Here is a 16,214-nt window from a genome sequence, read left to right as displayed (position 1 = left end):
CTTACTCAACAAATCCTACAATTGTTTCTTATATTCCTTTAACTCATACAAGGCCATCCTCTAGGAAGGAGTGGAAATAGGTTTAGTGCTTAGCTCCATATTAAAAGAAAAATCAATATCACAATTCGGAGGCATACAATGAAAATCTATAGAAAAAACATTCATAAACTCGTGAACAACTTGAATAGAACCCATAGGAGGCAGTAAGGTAACACTAGTATCATGGACATGAGCAAAATAAGATAAACACCCTTTTTGTATCATGCAATGAACATGTAGATAAGATATAACTCCCTTTAGACCCAAATTAAGTGTACCCTTCCAAGCTAACCTTGGCACACCCGGCGCCGCTAAGATCACGATCTTGGCATAACAATCCAAAATATCATGATAGAGAGCTAACCAAACCATATCAAAAATAACATCAAAATCAATCATATCTAGGATAATCAAGTCTACCCAAGTCTCACAGGCCATAAAGGTAAGTACTCAAGATTGGTACACCTAATCCACAACTAAAGAATCTTCTACAGAGATAGAAACATATAGAGGCAATATCAAAAACAGAATCAAATTATATAGACATATAGGACAGTGTAGACCCAGGGTCAAATAACACGAAAGCAGATCTATAGTAAACTGGAATGATACTTGTAATAACTGCATTAGAAGCCTTTACCTCGAGTCTCCCCAGATATAACATAACACTTGCCACATCCTCTCTAGGACTGAGTAACCTAATGACTACCTCTACGAGCTTCCCTACCTCTACCTCTAGCACCAGTTCAACCACTCTATATACCACTTTTCACTACAAAAAATAGTGTAAGGCAATGCTGAAGCTAAGAACCCTGATGAGTGGGTCCATACATATGTCGGGGATAATCCTTAGCCAAATAGATAACCTTATCGCTTATAAATCACCCTCTACAGCTTGAATTAATTTGAGATGGCATGGACAAAAAAGGACGACCACCATAGCCTAAAGAACTGAAACTGGAACATCTACTAGTATGACCTGATGCCTGGCTACCTGAAACCATAGAACTTGAAGGTCTACCACCGTATTCCTATAAAGTGACCTGCATCGGTCTACCATGATAACCATGGGAACCTTTACTTGAGAAATCTATGCTATGGGAGGTGCGACTATTAAACTCGCCCTGATGGTACACCTTTTTGGTGACTCCTTGAGTAGCCTAGGTAATCAACTCAGTTAACTTTACATGCTCAATAATACTCGTGAAAGAAGCCCTTAATAACCATTTGAGTTGTATCTAACTAATAAGAACCATCTAACTCCTTCACAAACTTACAAATCCTCTTTTAACTTAATAAAATATTAGTACTGAATATCTGGATAGAGCATGGAATATGCCTCTAACTCAGTAATAGATATAGAGCCCTACCCCAAATGACCGAACTCATCACGTAGATAATTTTTCAAGCTATACAATACAAACCTCTTTAAGAAAGGTCGTGGAAATAGGCCAAAGTCATAGCAAGTGAACCCAAAGGCCTATAACTGATAAAGACCTCCATCAATCCCTAGCTATATCCATCAATTGATAGGTAGTATAAGCAACTCCATAAGACTCTAGGGATCCAAGATTATGTAAATTCTCCTGAAGTCAATTAGAAACTCATAGGCATTCTTGCCAATAACTCTACTAATCTTGGGAGGATCAAAATAAATAAACCTTTTAAAACAACTTCTGACCATTAGAAGACATCACTATACTCAAAGTAAATAGAGAAATGGTAAGTCTGGCAGGTACTGAATTCATATAGAGGGTACCATAGATAATAGTTGTACTCTTAAAGTAGGACTACCATAAGAAAATAATGATACAAATGATAAAATACCACACAAATCCTAAGAAAAATCAGGCACACTCAAAGAAAAACCCTCCAAGTGACTCAAAAGGTAACTTAGCAAATCATGAAGCACCAGGGTATCAACTGAACTCTGTGGAACTTGAGATGACCCTGTACCTCCTGTCTGATAATCATTTTTAGTATATATAGCCTCTGCCTTAAGAGAGGCCTCCCTAGCACGTCCTAAAGATGGGGCAGATCCTCGTGCTCATCCTCTATCTTTGGGTCGACCACGACCACTGCCTTGTTCTCAAATTAAGGCTCCTATATCAAGTGTCAGCTTAGTATCCCTAGCATTGCCGGATCTAGTCCTTACCATCTGCGTAGAAAAAAAAGAAATACAAGTTTTAAACGTTGGGTATGAACAGCCCACAAGATAAGGAAATTAGAAAAGTTTTTTCCTAAATATATCTTATAGCCTCTCGAAGATAGATATGGACATCTACATACCGGTCTGTGAGACTCTACTAAATATCCTACCCTAACACGTATGAGGCCGGTGAAATTGAATCTAATACCAATTTATAACAACTCAAAAACCCAAGTCAGAGGGTACTTATCATGGCACAGCTTTGATAAATAAATTGAAATCCAAAAAGGGAAATGAAGGAAAAAAATCAAGTAAATATAGGTTAAGCAATACTTGTAAAGTGAAGTCAGGCCAATATAAGCACAAATATAGCAGAAGTCTAAAAGAAGTTACATAAATCCCTAAATCTGATAACATAAGTGTAGAGCATCTAAACAACCATTCAAATACTAAATAGTATAGAATGTGTCTCAGAGTCCTAAGAAAAGACAACTAAAGATAGATGAGGTATGAATCAGCCCCAAACTCTAGAGTGCATCAGTACCTAAAAATTTTAGAATCTCCACACAAAGATCAACTGCCGCATGTGGTAATTGAACTAGGATCTGCACACACAAAACAATAGAAGTGAGTATGATCCACTTGTACTCAGTAGGAATGATAGGTCAACTGGGCAAAGTAGAAAATAATATAAGTAAAGAAAATGCTATGAGCATGCAACCTACAATAAGAAAAAGTTCCTAAATGGTAGCTCACGTCGTCTCCATAAAAAGTTCTAGTATACATATAACATCAGAGAGGTCAAAAATACACAAAAGTTCAAACACACATGATGCTAAATACATGACAAGTAACACGTAAAAACAATATATGGTGTGCAAATGAAATACAACATAATCAATGATGAAGTGAATAACCGAAAGTCATCACATCAACTTTTGATATACACCTAGCGAGCCTCAATGCTCCCAAAATAGGACCCATGGGGGTGGGAATTTTGTAGCCCATATACTATCTTAAATTACCACCAATCATAGTCTTATATCTCAATCTACCCAAATGGCACATCCCTTAGTCTAGGTATTTTCAAAGGTATCTCATTTTTTTTTTAAAAAATCAATATTCTTCAATAGTACTGATATCTCATAAATGTATAAGTATGCAATAAGGATATAATTCTTACAATCAAACCATATGAAGATATCTAATCCATTAAATACATATACAAATAAGCTCAATATGCATCAAATCAACTCAATATGTATAAACATATCAGTTCTAATTAGGCACCGCTAGAATAAACATACATGTAAGACATCATTCATACCATATCAACTCATAACTCAAATATATTCTATCATAATAAAGGTAAAAAATTCTCAATAAAGCCTATAATATCTATTCAAACCCTCGCACGGGAAACACATTAAGAAATAAGATAGTCAAATGCATAAATAAAGTTAATGAGGTCAAGTAAAGCCCTCATAGGTAACACACAATGTATAACATCATAAGTTAATAAAAATAGAAAATAAGCCCCCACACGATGTTCATGCAATATATAATAACTCAAAAGCCGCACTCCATAGTTAATTTTCCCCAACCCGCAACATGTTTTACTTATTCATTAACTACCCATCCTAGTACGAAAAAGTTAAGTCATAGCCTATCTCGAAATCACAAAACTCAAGCCTAAAGTCCTTCAACATGGAGCTTTTCCCTTTCGATCGGCCTCAAAATCTACTACAATTTTTAAGTATAGCATTTACGCGTTAAGAGAAAGCTAATGATACTCAAATTGTTCATATTTAGGTCGTGTCCAAAACGTATTAGAAAAATGAGTTCAAATATGAAAGGGATAAAACAGTAATTTTATTTTAGAAATACATTCCCAAGGTTACAGATCTATAGTTGAAAACCCATATGAAATGAGTTTAAAACGAGGACCAAATTGAAGTCCTATTTGTAAGCTTTATGGGCAAAATCCTCCAAATTCCACTTTGAAATCATGATTAAAGAGTGTTTTTGATGATATGATCAAGATAAAATAATGAAACCAAGATTTTGGAGCTTACTAAAGCACAATGATGAAGAAATCCTCAAAAATTGCCTAAATTTGAAGCTCAAAGATTCAAAAATGGTGAAAATTGCAAGATCAGATTTATATATAGATTGGTTGCTTTAGCAATTAAATAACTGCTAAAAGTCACCGCTTGCACCACTTAAATGGTGAATGCTGAAGTGACCTTTTGGTGCTTAAGCGGGTTTTGGTTTAGCAACCCATTGGCGTTTTAGTTTCTTCTGCTTTAACGACAAATTGGCCACTTAAGTGGCTATACCAGCTGATGCCTAGCACTATCAACTTAGCAAGAAGGCTAAGTTTCTGACTAGGCCCTCGAAATTTGTTTGAATCTCATGAATGCGAACGAACTATGCTACTAGGCTATTTTCAATATATTTTACTCAATGACAATGTTGAATTTTCACAAAAAGATCATTTTCAATAAATTAAGCCCCGAGACTCCTTTAAGGCGGATTTTATTAGTTTTTCAAATAGAGGGTCAAAATGCAAACTAAAGGATCTGAACCCGACCAACCCCATTACTAACAAAATAACATTTTGGACCTAATAGAACTGTTCAAATTGCCATCCGAAACTCCTAACATGAAATACTGACCAAAGTCAACTATGAAACTTTTAAAGATCCAGAACACCTCAAGCTCTCCCAAAACCCTTCCGAAGACATTGGGAACCATGCCAACCATCCCCATACTCCAAAATCAACATAACCATGAGCAAGGACAAAATCATCATATCACATCAAAAGTAAAATTTTACAAATTAGGTCATTACACCTAGGTAAAGGATAATTTTATCAAGGTATTCAAATTTCTTACATCGGTTACTGAATGATTCTTTCTTGGCTAATAAAATTATTTTATTTTGTGAAATAACTAAATTACCCTTGAAATGACAAAGCAAACATGTTGACCTGCTGTCCTTTGGCAATATAAACTCTTGCTTATTATATATAGTATATCTATCTATCTATGTGTGGGTATGTGTGTGTGTGTATATAAACTAGTTTAGATATACGTGCCCCATGCGTGTACCTCAATTTAGTGAGTTTTTTATAAAATCATTTAAAATATAAAAAACATGACGGTTTTTCAAAATGTAAATTGCATTTTTTATTTGTAAGAATCTTGACATTAGGACAACTTTTAACTATCATCCAAAGTAGAAATTAGTCAACCAAAAAGCATATATATTAGTTTAAACATAAAAAGTTTATAAAGAAGAGTATACTCTCTTGTTACGGCCCAAAAACGAGGGTCATGATGACACATGTCGCAGCGTACCTTGATAAGTAATCCTATCACCCAAACTGATACAAAAAGAGAAAAATACAGAAATATTCCAAGATAAGGCTTCTAGAATGAAGCCGAACCATATAACTAATCATAACAATGTGGAAAGAACTTATCCAAAATATCAATCATTCCCAAAACCAGGTGTCAATAGTGTAAGAACTACTAATACAATCCAAGAGTCAAATACATCAAAAAAATAACCACAAATAAATAATATTTGTCTCTGAATCTAATAAAGACATAACTACTATAGAAAGATAGAGATGAACTTTGGATGCATGAATGTGCAACCGCTACCTTAGAAGCTCCAATAATCGCTTGACTCAATCAAAATGAGGCGCACTCAAGATAGGACCTGCACCGAAAGGGCGCAATAGGCATGAATATGGTCTACTTATACTCAGTAGGTATCATAGGTTGACCAAGCAAAGTAATAAACAAAGCATACCAAATATACACAAAGGGCACGTCACCTGCAGTAAAAAAATATCCCACGATGGTAGCCTACACCACTTGCACTAAAAGTTCTAATATTTCACATATATAATAACATCACACCAAAATAGAACAAAAGTACGTATTATATCATATATAAGAAGAACAAGGGGGAACATGCATATACAAGATCATCAAATACAAGTAAAAGAAGATACGATAAATATATAGATGATAAGTCAATATGGAAATACAATAAACATAACACAATAAATTAAGTGCAATGTATATGATGATGATGATGCACGAGGTCGTCACACAACCTCCGAAATCATTGCACAATCTCGGTATACACCTACGGAGGAAATCTTTCCAATGTATGACCCATGAGGGGTTCGTAAACCCGTATACAATCCATATATCTCATATCTTCTTTCTGTCACACTCCCTCAAAAAAGGTTTTATAAGGTGTTACAATATCTCCTCCTCGACACATCCCTCGGGGAGGGTTTTAAAAAGGTATTGCTAGTGTTTTTCAGATGTTGTCACGGTGGTACCAATGTTTCATGAATGAGTATGATATGAGGATGTAATGCTCACAACCAATTACAATAAGTATTTTCACAACCAACCATAATGATATATTTTCACAATTATGTGAGTCAATAACCTCTCATTATTTCAGTTTTATCCACGAATTTCCACATGTCTCATATGCCAAATAAAGTATGAATATAATCACAACACATCAATGGTACCATATTAAGTATCTTAACAATACAATACAATTATTCATATGTATTCAAGGCTATTAATGTCACATAGGGCCCCACACGGTCACACATATTACATAATAACTCAATTTCAATAATTACATTACATATAGGCCCCCACACAGGCACAACACATAAGTTGATATTTTTCATGATTAATTCCCTCCCTTAAAATCATTTTGTATCATCGTTTACTACCCAGCCCAGTCTAAAAGAGTTGAGTGATAACCTACCTCAAAAGTCAAAACCAGTCTGCTATACTTCAAACCCACGACCTTACTTTTCAAGAACTATCCTCAACACTACTAAATCATCAAATATGAAATCTACGCATCAAAACAAAACCAATGACACCTATATTAACTAATTTTTGTTCGGGGTCAAAAGGGACCACCGGAACGGAGTTTCGTGAAAGAAGGGCAAAATTGAAACTTTACTTCAAAAACATGTACCCCATATTTTTAGAAACTTACAGCTGAAAATTCAAGTTAAATTGAGTCAAAAATGAGGTTCAGATCGAAGAAAAACCATTTTTGAGGTTTATTGGGTAAAATCTTTAAAATCTGGGTTAAAATCAAGAATCGAAGTTGTTTTTATGGTTAAATTGATGAAAAACTAGTAATTATAATATAAAAATATTATTCAAGTGAAAAGGAGTGATATTGAAGTTTAAAATCAAGCACTAAGATTTTTGGGGGTTTGAGAAATTTATCAAGAAATTACTAAGAAAATAGTAAATTCTTACTTTAAATCCATAGTAAAATCAAGAAATAGGTGTTAATCTAGCTTTCCAAGCTTCACTTTTAAGCTCTTATAGTATTTTAGGATTTAACTCTCAAGAGACAAGATGAAACATAAGCAAAATAGGCCCAAAACCTGATATAAATAGTACAGATTTTTTTGCACATATTTTGAAAAAAAAAAAAAGCTGTTTTTTGTCCAATTTGGATTTCGACAGGGTGCCCGAGATTCATTCAGAGTCTGATGCATGCAAATGAACTATGCCACCATACTAAATTCAACATTCCGAATGCGATGGCTATATCGGATTTTCAAAAAAATACTATTTTCACAAAGTTGACCCCCGAAACCCGAAATTATAATTTTCCAAATCGAGGGTCCAAATAAGATTTAAAAGCCGTAAAATCATACCAAACATTCTAACACCCTAAAATCGACATTCTGGATCTGCTGGCAAAGTAGAATTTTCCATCCGAGGTTGTTTCAATCAAATGTGGATCCCACACCCATATTTTTAATTTTTCAACCTTTTGATCAATAGGTTGAAATGAGCTCGGGTGCACCGAAACTCAAACCAAAGGTCTACCCAACCTAAAATCGATATTTCAGAGGTGCTGGCGCAGTCTTTTTGGCCATCCGTCACACGAATCAAAAGATATCCCCATAAGTCTAAAATAAACCTCTCGAAGCCATAAAAACCCACAATATCCCATAAATGGTATGAAAATGCATCGAAAATCATGCCAATCACTCTCAAACTCCAGAAATATCATAATGCAACTATGGAGAGGGGTAAAATAGTTAAATCACACAATCATAAATTTCACATATTTCATCAAATTTTTAGATCGTTACATCATCTACCACTAAAAATCTAGTTCGTCCTCGAACTAAAGGTAAAAGAATTGCTTGAATCAACACAGAACTGGGGATAAGAACTACGGATATTAGAATCAACCTCCCAAGTAGCCTCATCAATAGGTCGATGTCGCATTGCACCTTAACCACAGGGATAACTCTAAAGTTCAACCACCTAACATCCCTAGCAAAATAGAGATCGGCTCCTCAACAAAAGACAACCGCTTATCTAGCGAATCAAATCCCAATGAATGATTGATAATCATCAAGAATATAGCGATAAAGCATAAAAATATGAAAAACTGAATGAACAACTGATAGATCAGAGGGCAATGCCAACTCATAAGCCACATCACCAATAGTTCGAAGAATCTCAAATAGACCAATATACCTGGGGCTAAGCTTTCCCCTCTTCCAAAACCTCATCACACCCTTCAAGGGTAAAACTCAAAGGAAAACACGATCACCAACACCAAACTCAAGGCATAAAGTCTACGATTATCATAGCACTTCTGCCTACTCTAAGCTGCTCTAAGTCTATCCTGAATGACCCGTACTCTATCCAAAGACTCGCTAAGCAAGTTTGTACTTCAAGGTCTCACCTCTAAAACATCGAACCAACCCATTGGGGAGCAACAACGCCTACTATACAATGCCTCAAAAAGAACTATATCAATACTAGAATGGTAGCTATTATTATATACCAACTCTACTAAAACCAAATATTGCTCCTACTGTCCACCAAATCTATCACGCATGCGTGGAGCATATCTCCCAAAACTTGTATAGTCCGCTCTGTCTGGTCATCAATTTGGGGTGAAACATTGTGCTAAGATCAACCCAAGTACCCAACTCATTCTGAAATGCTTTCCAAAAGTGAGATATGAACACAAAACCTCGATCTGAAATAATAGACACCGGTACACCATGCAGATGAACAATCTTATGAATATAGATACGAGTCAACCTCTCAGCACTGAATGAGATCTGAACTGGAATAAAATGAGCTGACTTGGTCTATCGATCCACGATTGATGACCCAAATACTGTCAAAACCATGAGATATATAAGGCAAACCAGTCTTCAAGTCCATGGTGATCCATTCTCACTTCTACTCGGGTATGGGTAACCTCTAAAGCAATCTACAAGGTCTCATATGCTCGGCCTTCACCTGCTGACAATATAGGCAATGAGGCACAAAATCTGCTATATCTTGCCTCATACCACCCCACCAATAGTATTGTCTCAAATCACGATACATCTTAGTCACACTTGGATGGATAAAATATCTGGAACAATGGGTCTCCTCCAAGATCAACCCAATCCAATCACCCATTCTCGGCATACAAAATCAGCCCTAAATCCTCAAAACTTTATTTGAATCAAGGGAGGCTTCCTTAGCCTCCCCACTTAACACCTTATCTCGAATCAACGTTAATCTAACATTGTTAAATTGATGAGCTTGAAGCTGCTCTATCAAAGAAGATCTAGCATCCATAAATTCTAAAACACCCCCGGTGTTAAAATATCAAGCCTAACCATCTAGCTAGCTAAAGACTGATCCTCTATGGCCAAAGTCCTCTCCTAGTCAAAAGATGCACCAAGCTACCCATGTTAATCGACTTGCATCTCAAGGCATCTGCAACCACATTAGACTTGCTAAAATGGTAGAGAATAGTCTAGTTATAATCCTTAAGCAACTCAAGCCAACGGTGTTGCCTCATATGAAGATATCACTGGGTAAAGAGGTACTGAAGACTCTGCGATAATCTGAGAAGATCTCACAACTGACTCCATACAAGTAGTACCTCCACAACTTCAAAGCAAACCCAACTATGCACAACTCCAAATCATGGGTAGGATAATTTCTCTCATGAGGCTTCAACTGATGAGACGCATACATATTTACCTTGTCTCCTACATCAACACAACACCTAAACTAACATCGAAAGCATTACAAAACACAAAAAATCCTACGGGCTCCTTGGGCAAAGTTAAGAGAGGAGTTGAAGTCAACAAATCCTTGAACTTTTGGAAGCTTGCCTCACAAGCAGGTTCGATAATAACCTGCCAAGCCAACAAAACTCTGAATCTTGGTAGGCAAAGTAGGTTTGGTCCAATCATGAATCGCTGCAACCTTGGATAGATCAACCATAATACCTTCATTATTCACCACATGACCCAACAAAGAAATAGGTTCCAATGAAAACTCGCACTTAAAAAACTTAGCATACAACTTCTGATCTCTCAATCTCTGAAGCACAATCCACAAAAGCTCCAAATGCTCAACCTCACTTATAGAATAAACCAAGATATCATCTATAAATACAATAACAAAGGAGTCAAGATAAGGTCAAAAAACCTAGTTCATCAACTCCATGAATGCGGCAGGGGAATTGGTCAACCCAAAGAACATGATCGAGAACTCATAATGACCATATCGAGTTTGAAAAGCTGCCTTCAGAATATTCGAAGATCTAATCCTTAATTGGTAATAATCGAACCTCAAATCAATCTTCAAAAACACTACAACACTCGAAGCTGATCAAACAAATAATCAATGCAAAGAAGAGGACACTTATTCTTAACTGTTACCTTATTCAACTACTGATAATTAATACATGACCCATTCTTTTTCTTCATAAACAAGACAGATGCACCCTAAGGTGAAATACTAGGTCAGATAAATCCCTTATCCAATAACTCCTATAACTGATCCTTTAGTTTCTTTAAATCTGGTTGGGCCATCCTATAAGGAAGAATAGAAATATTCTTGGTGCTCGGCTCAACATCAATACTGAAATTAATATCTCAATCCGGAGGCATACCAGGCAAGTCTATAGGGAATACATTCATAAACTCATGAACAACACAGACAGAATCCAAGGAAGGAGGCGAAACAACACTGGTGTCACGAATATGGGGCAAATAAGATAAACATCCCCACTTAACAAATTTATGAGCCTGAACATAAGATATGACCCTCTTAGGACCCCAAATAAAGTACACCCTTCCAAGCTATTCTTGGCACACCCAGTGAAGCTAAAGTCATAGTCTTAGCAAAATAATCTAAGACAGTATAATAAGGATCAATATAAACTCATGCCTAAAATAACATCAAAATCGACCATATCTAATACAAGCAAATCTACCAAAGTCTCACACCTAGCAAAAGTCATAATACAAGATTGATGCGCTGATCCACCACTAAAAAATCACCTACTGGGGTAGATACATGAATAGGAATGGGAAGAGGCACACTAACAGAATCAAAACCCGAAGAAAAATACACAAACGTATAAGAAAAAGTTAATCCGGGATCAAATAATACATATGCAGTTCTAAAGCAAATGGGGACGATACCTATAATCATAGCATCACAAGTCTCTACCTCAAGTCTGGCTGGTATAGTATAATACTGACCACGACCACCAACTGCTTAAGTGGCCCCATAGCTACCCCCACGAACTCCACTACCTCTTACCCTCGCACCTTTGGTAGCACCCCTATACCTCAGAACTAAAATAAAAGTAGCTTCAAACACATAGTAAGGACAACCCTTGGCCATATAGCCAGTCTCATCAGGCATATAGCACCCTCTATGACCAGTCTTAATGGGAGAAAGCACAACTAAGCCCGAACGGCCACCCTGAACTCCAACACCTAAACTCTGTAAGGCCGCTTACACTGGCCTACATTATCCACGAGAACTATTAAAATCTCTACCATAGGGAAGCTAACCTTTAAAATCACAAAAATGATGCACCTTCTTGACGCCACCTGAGATACATGAAGAATACCCTCTGTTGTCTTAGCATGATCCACAATACTCTAAGAGAAAGCCCTAAGAAAAACCATATGAGACATAGCCAACTAAAAGGAAACATCCAAACCTTTCCAAACTTTTGAGTCTTCTCAAACTCGATGGAAATACTATCATAGGAATATATGGACAGGGCAGGGAAACATGCCTCATACTTAGCAACTCGTCTTCCATCCGATCCCTCAAATTGTAAGGCACGAATCTCTCCAGAAAGGCATCAGCAAACTGATCCCATGACAACTCAGAAGCATCAATAGGCCTACAACCGACAAACAATCTCCGCCAATCTTTCATAGCATCTCTCAATTGATAATAGTATAAGCCATACCATTCATGCAAAAAGAGTGAAACACAACTCAGAACATAAAGTATGAAAGAACTTCATATGATAAAGAATAAAATAGGGGAAGTTTCCTAAAGATGTCCAATAGCCTCTCAAAGATAAATACGGATGTCTACGTACTGATCCACGAGACTATATTAGACATCCCATTCTTACACCGTTGAGACCAATGAAACTTGGTTGCTCTGATAGTAACTTGTCACGATCCAAAAATGAGGGTCATAATGGCACTTGTCGTGACGTACCTTGACAAGTAATCCTATCATTCAAACTAATACAAAAGAGAAAAAGACCAAAATGTCCCAAAGATAAGGCTTCTAGAATAAAGTCAAACCATATAAGTAATCATAACAATGCAGAAAGAACTTATCCAAAACACCAATCATACCCAAAACCAGGTGTCAATAGTGTAAGAACTACTAATACAATCCAAGAGTCAAATACATCAAAAAAAATAACCATAAAGGAATGGTATTCATAGCATAATACTAATAAAGTCATAACTACTATAGAAAGATAGAGGTTAATTTTTGACGCATGAATGTACAACCGCTACCTAATTGAAAGCTCCAATAATCGCTCGAGTTAATAAAGCTGAGGCACACTCAATCTAGGACCTACATCAAAAGGGAACAGTAGGCATGAGTACGGTCCATTTGTACTCAGTAGGTATCATAGGCTGACCAAGCAAAGTAATAAATAAAGCATATAAAATATACACTAAGGGCACGTCACCTGCAATCAGAAAATGTCCTACAACGGTAGCCCACACCGCTTGCACTAACAGTTCTAATATATCACATATATTATAACATCACACCAATATAGAACAAAAGTACGTAATATATCACATATAGTAAGAACAAGGAGGAACATGCATATACAAGATCATCAAATACAAGTAAAAGAAGATACGAAAAATACATAGATGAAAATTTAATGTGGAAATACAATACAACATAACACAATAAAGTAAGTTCTATGTATAAGATGATGAAGATGATGATGATGATGCACGAGATCATCACACAAGGTCTAGGATCGTCGTACAATCCACGTATACACCTACGGAGGTAAGCCTCTCAATGCAGGACCCATGGGAGGTTCATCAACCCATATACAATCCACATATCTCATATATCCATATCGGAACATCCCTCGAAAAGATTTTTATAAGGTGTTACAATATCTCCTCCCCGGCACATTACTTGGGGAGGGTTTTAAAAAGGTGTTGCTAGTGTTTCTCAGATGTTATCACAGTGGTACCAATATTTCATGAATGAATATGATATGAGGATGTAATTCTCACAACCAATCACAATAAGTATTTTCACAACCAACCATAATGATATATTTCCACAACCATGTCCAATATCCACCCATTATTTTAGTTTCATCCACGAATTTTCACATGTCTCATATGTCAAATAAAGTATGAATATAATCAAAATACACTAATGGTACCATATTAAGCATCTTAACAATACAATACAATTATTCACATGTATTCAAGGCTATTAATATCGCATAAGACCCCACACGGTCACACATATCACATAATAACTTAATTTCGATAATTACATCACATATATGTCCCAACACAGGCACAACACATAAATAGACTTTTGCATGATCAGTTCCCACCCTTAACATTCATTTTGTATCATCATTTACTATCCAACCCAGTCTGAAAGAGTTAAGTCATAACCTACCGCAAAAGCCAAAACCGGTCCGCTACACTTTGAATCCATGGCCTTACTTTTAACGAATGATCCCAAACACCACTAAAATATTAAATATGAAATCTATGCACCAAAATAAAATCAACGACACTCATATTGACTACATTTGATTCGGGGTCAAAACGGACCCCCGAAACAAGTTTTCGAGAAAGAAGGGCAAAATTAAAACTTTATTTCAAAAATATGTTCCCCATATTTTTAGGAACCTACAGCTGATAACCCAAGTTAAATTGAGTTAAAACGAGGTTCAAATTGAAGAAAAATGATTTTTGAGCTTTATCGGGTAAAATCTTTAAAATCCGGGTTAAAATCAAGAATCAAAGTTGTTTTGATGGTTAAATTGATGAAAAACTAGTAATTATAAGATAAAAATATTATTCAAGTGAAAAAGAGTGAAATTGAATATTAAAATCAAACCCTAATATTTTGGGAGTTTGGAGAAATTTATCAAGAAATTACTAAGAAAATGATGAATTCTTATCTTAAATCAATAATAAAATCAAGAAATAGGTGTTAATGTAGCTTCCCAAGCTCCACAAGCTTCACTTTTAAGCTCTCATGCTATTTTAGGGTTTAACTCTCAAAAACAAGATGAAACATGAGCAAAATAGACCCAAAACCTAGTATAAATAGTGCAGATTTTCTGCACAGCTTTTGCAAAAAAGCTGTTTTTTTAGTCCAATTTGGACTTCGATGGGGTGTTCGGGATTCGTTCGGAGTCCGATACATGCAAACAAACTATGAAACAATACTAAATTCGACATTCCGGACACGATGACGATACCAGATTTTCTAAAAAATATCATTTTCACAAAGTTCACCCCCGAAACCCAAAATCATAATTTTTCAAATCGAGTGTCAAAATGAAATTTAAAAGCTGTAAAATCCTACCAAATGTGCTAACACCCTAAATTCAATATTCTGGATCTGTTGAAAAAGTCTTATTTTTCATCCGAGATTGTTTCGATCAAATGTAAGTCCCACACCCATATTTTCAATTTTTCAACTTTCTGATCAATCGGTTGAAATGAGCTCGAGTGCACCGAGACATGAATCAAAGGACTACCTAGCCTAAAATTGATATTTTAGAGCTGCTGACGCATTCCATTCGGCCATCCATCGTACGGATCAAAAGATATTCTATAAGTCTAAAATAAGGCTCTCGGAGTCATCAAAAATCATAATATCACATAAATGGTATCAAAATCCATCGAAAATCATGTCAATCACTACAAAACTCCAGAAATATCATAATACAACTACGGAGAGGGGTAAAACAATAAAATCACACAACTATAAATTTTACATATTTTATCAAATTTGTAGATCGTTACATCTCTTTAGTCCTTCTTTGAGCCATTCTCTTTTACCTCTTTTGTCTTTCTTTAGTCTTCTCAATCTCTTCATTCAATTTCTCCAATTTTATATCAACTCAGTTATCCTTTTGTTTGGATTATTTGGGTTTGTCAGCTTCTTCAGAAGCTTCCTCAACTAATACATTAAGCCTCATTAATTTCTCAATAATTTTCAATATATTGAGAAGATTTCTCAAAAGATATTTTTATACACTAATATTTATATTTAGGATTTTATAATAGTAGGTAAATAGATAAAACTCAATTTACAATAAATAATGTACTTGATTCATTTTCAAACTTAATTAGTTAGCTCAAAATTGAAAGATTCGACTATAATCCTAAATTTATATGGTCAGCTTTCAAATAAAAGTTATGCATATCAAGATTCAATACTTACTATAACCTTATATTTAGAATTTAACTAAAAAGTTTAATTAAAGATTCAATTATAATACTAAGTAAATACTTAAATAACATAATCATAATAAAGCCACAATTAAATAAAGGAAGGAAAAAGAAAAAAGAAAGAATCAAACCTTTGATGTTTTTTACCACTTCTCGGTAGCAACTTGCTTATT

The sequence above is a fragment of the Capsicum annuum genome, chromosome 2 (assembly GCF_002878395.1).
Source record: "Capsicum annuum cultivar UCD-10X-F1 chromosome 2, UCD10Xv1.1, whole genome shotgun sequence".
Lineage (NCBI taxonomy): Eukaryota > Viridiplantae > Streptophyta > Magnoliopsida > Solanales > Solanaceae > Capsicum > Capsicum annuum.
This window is presented reverse-complemented; position numbering follows the sequence as displayed.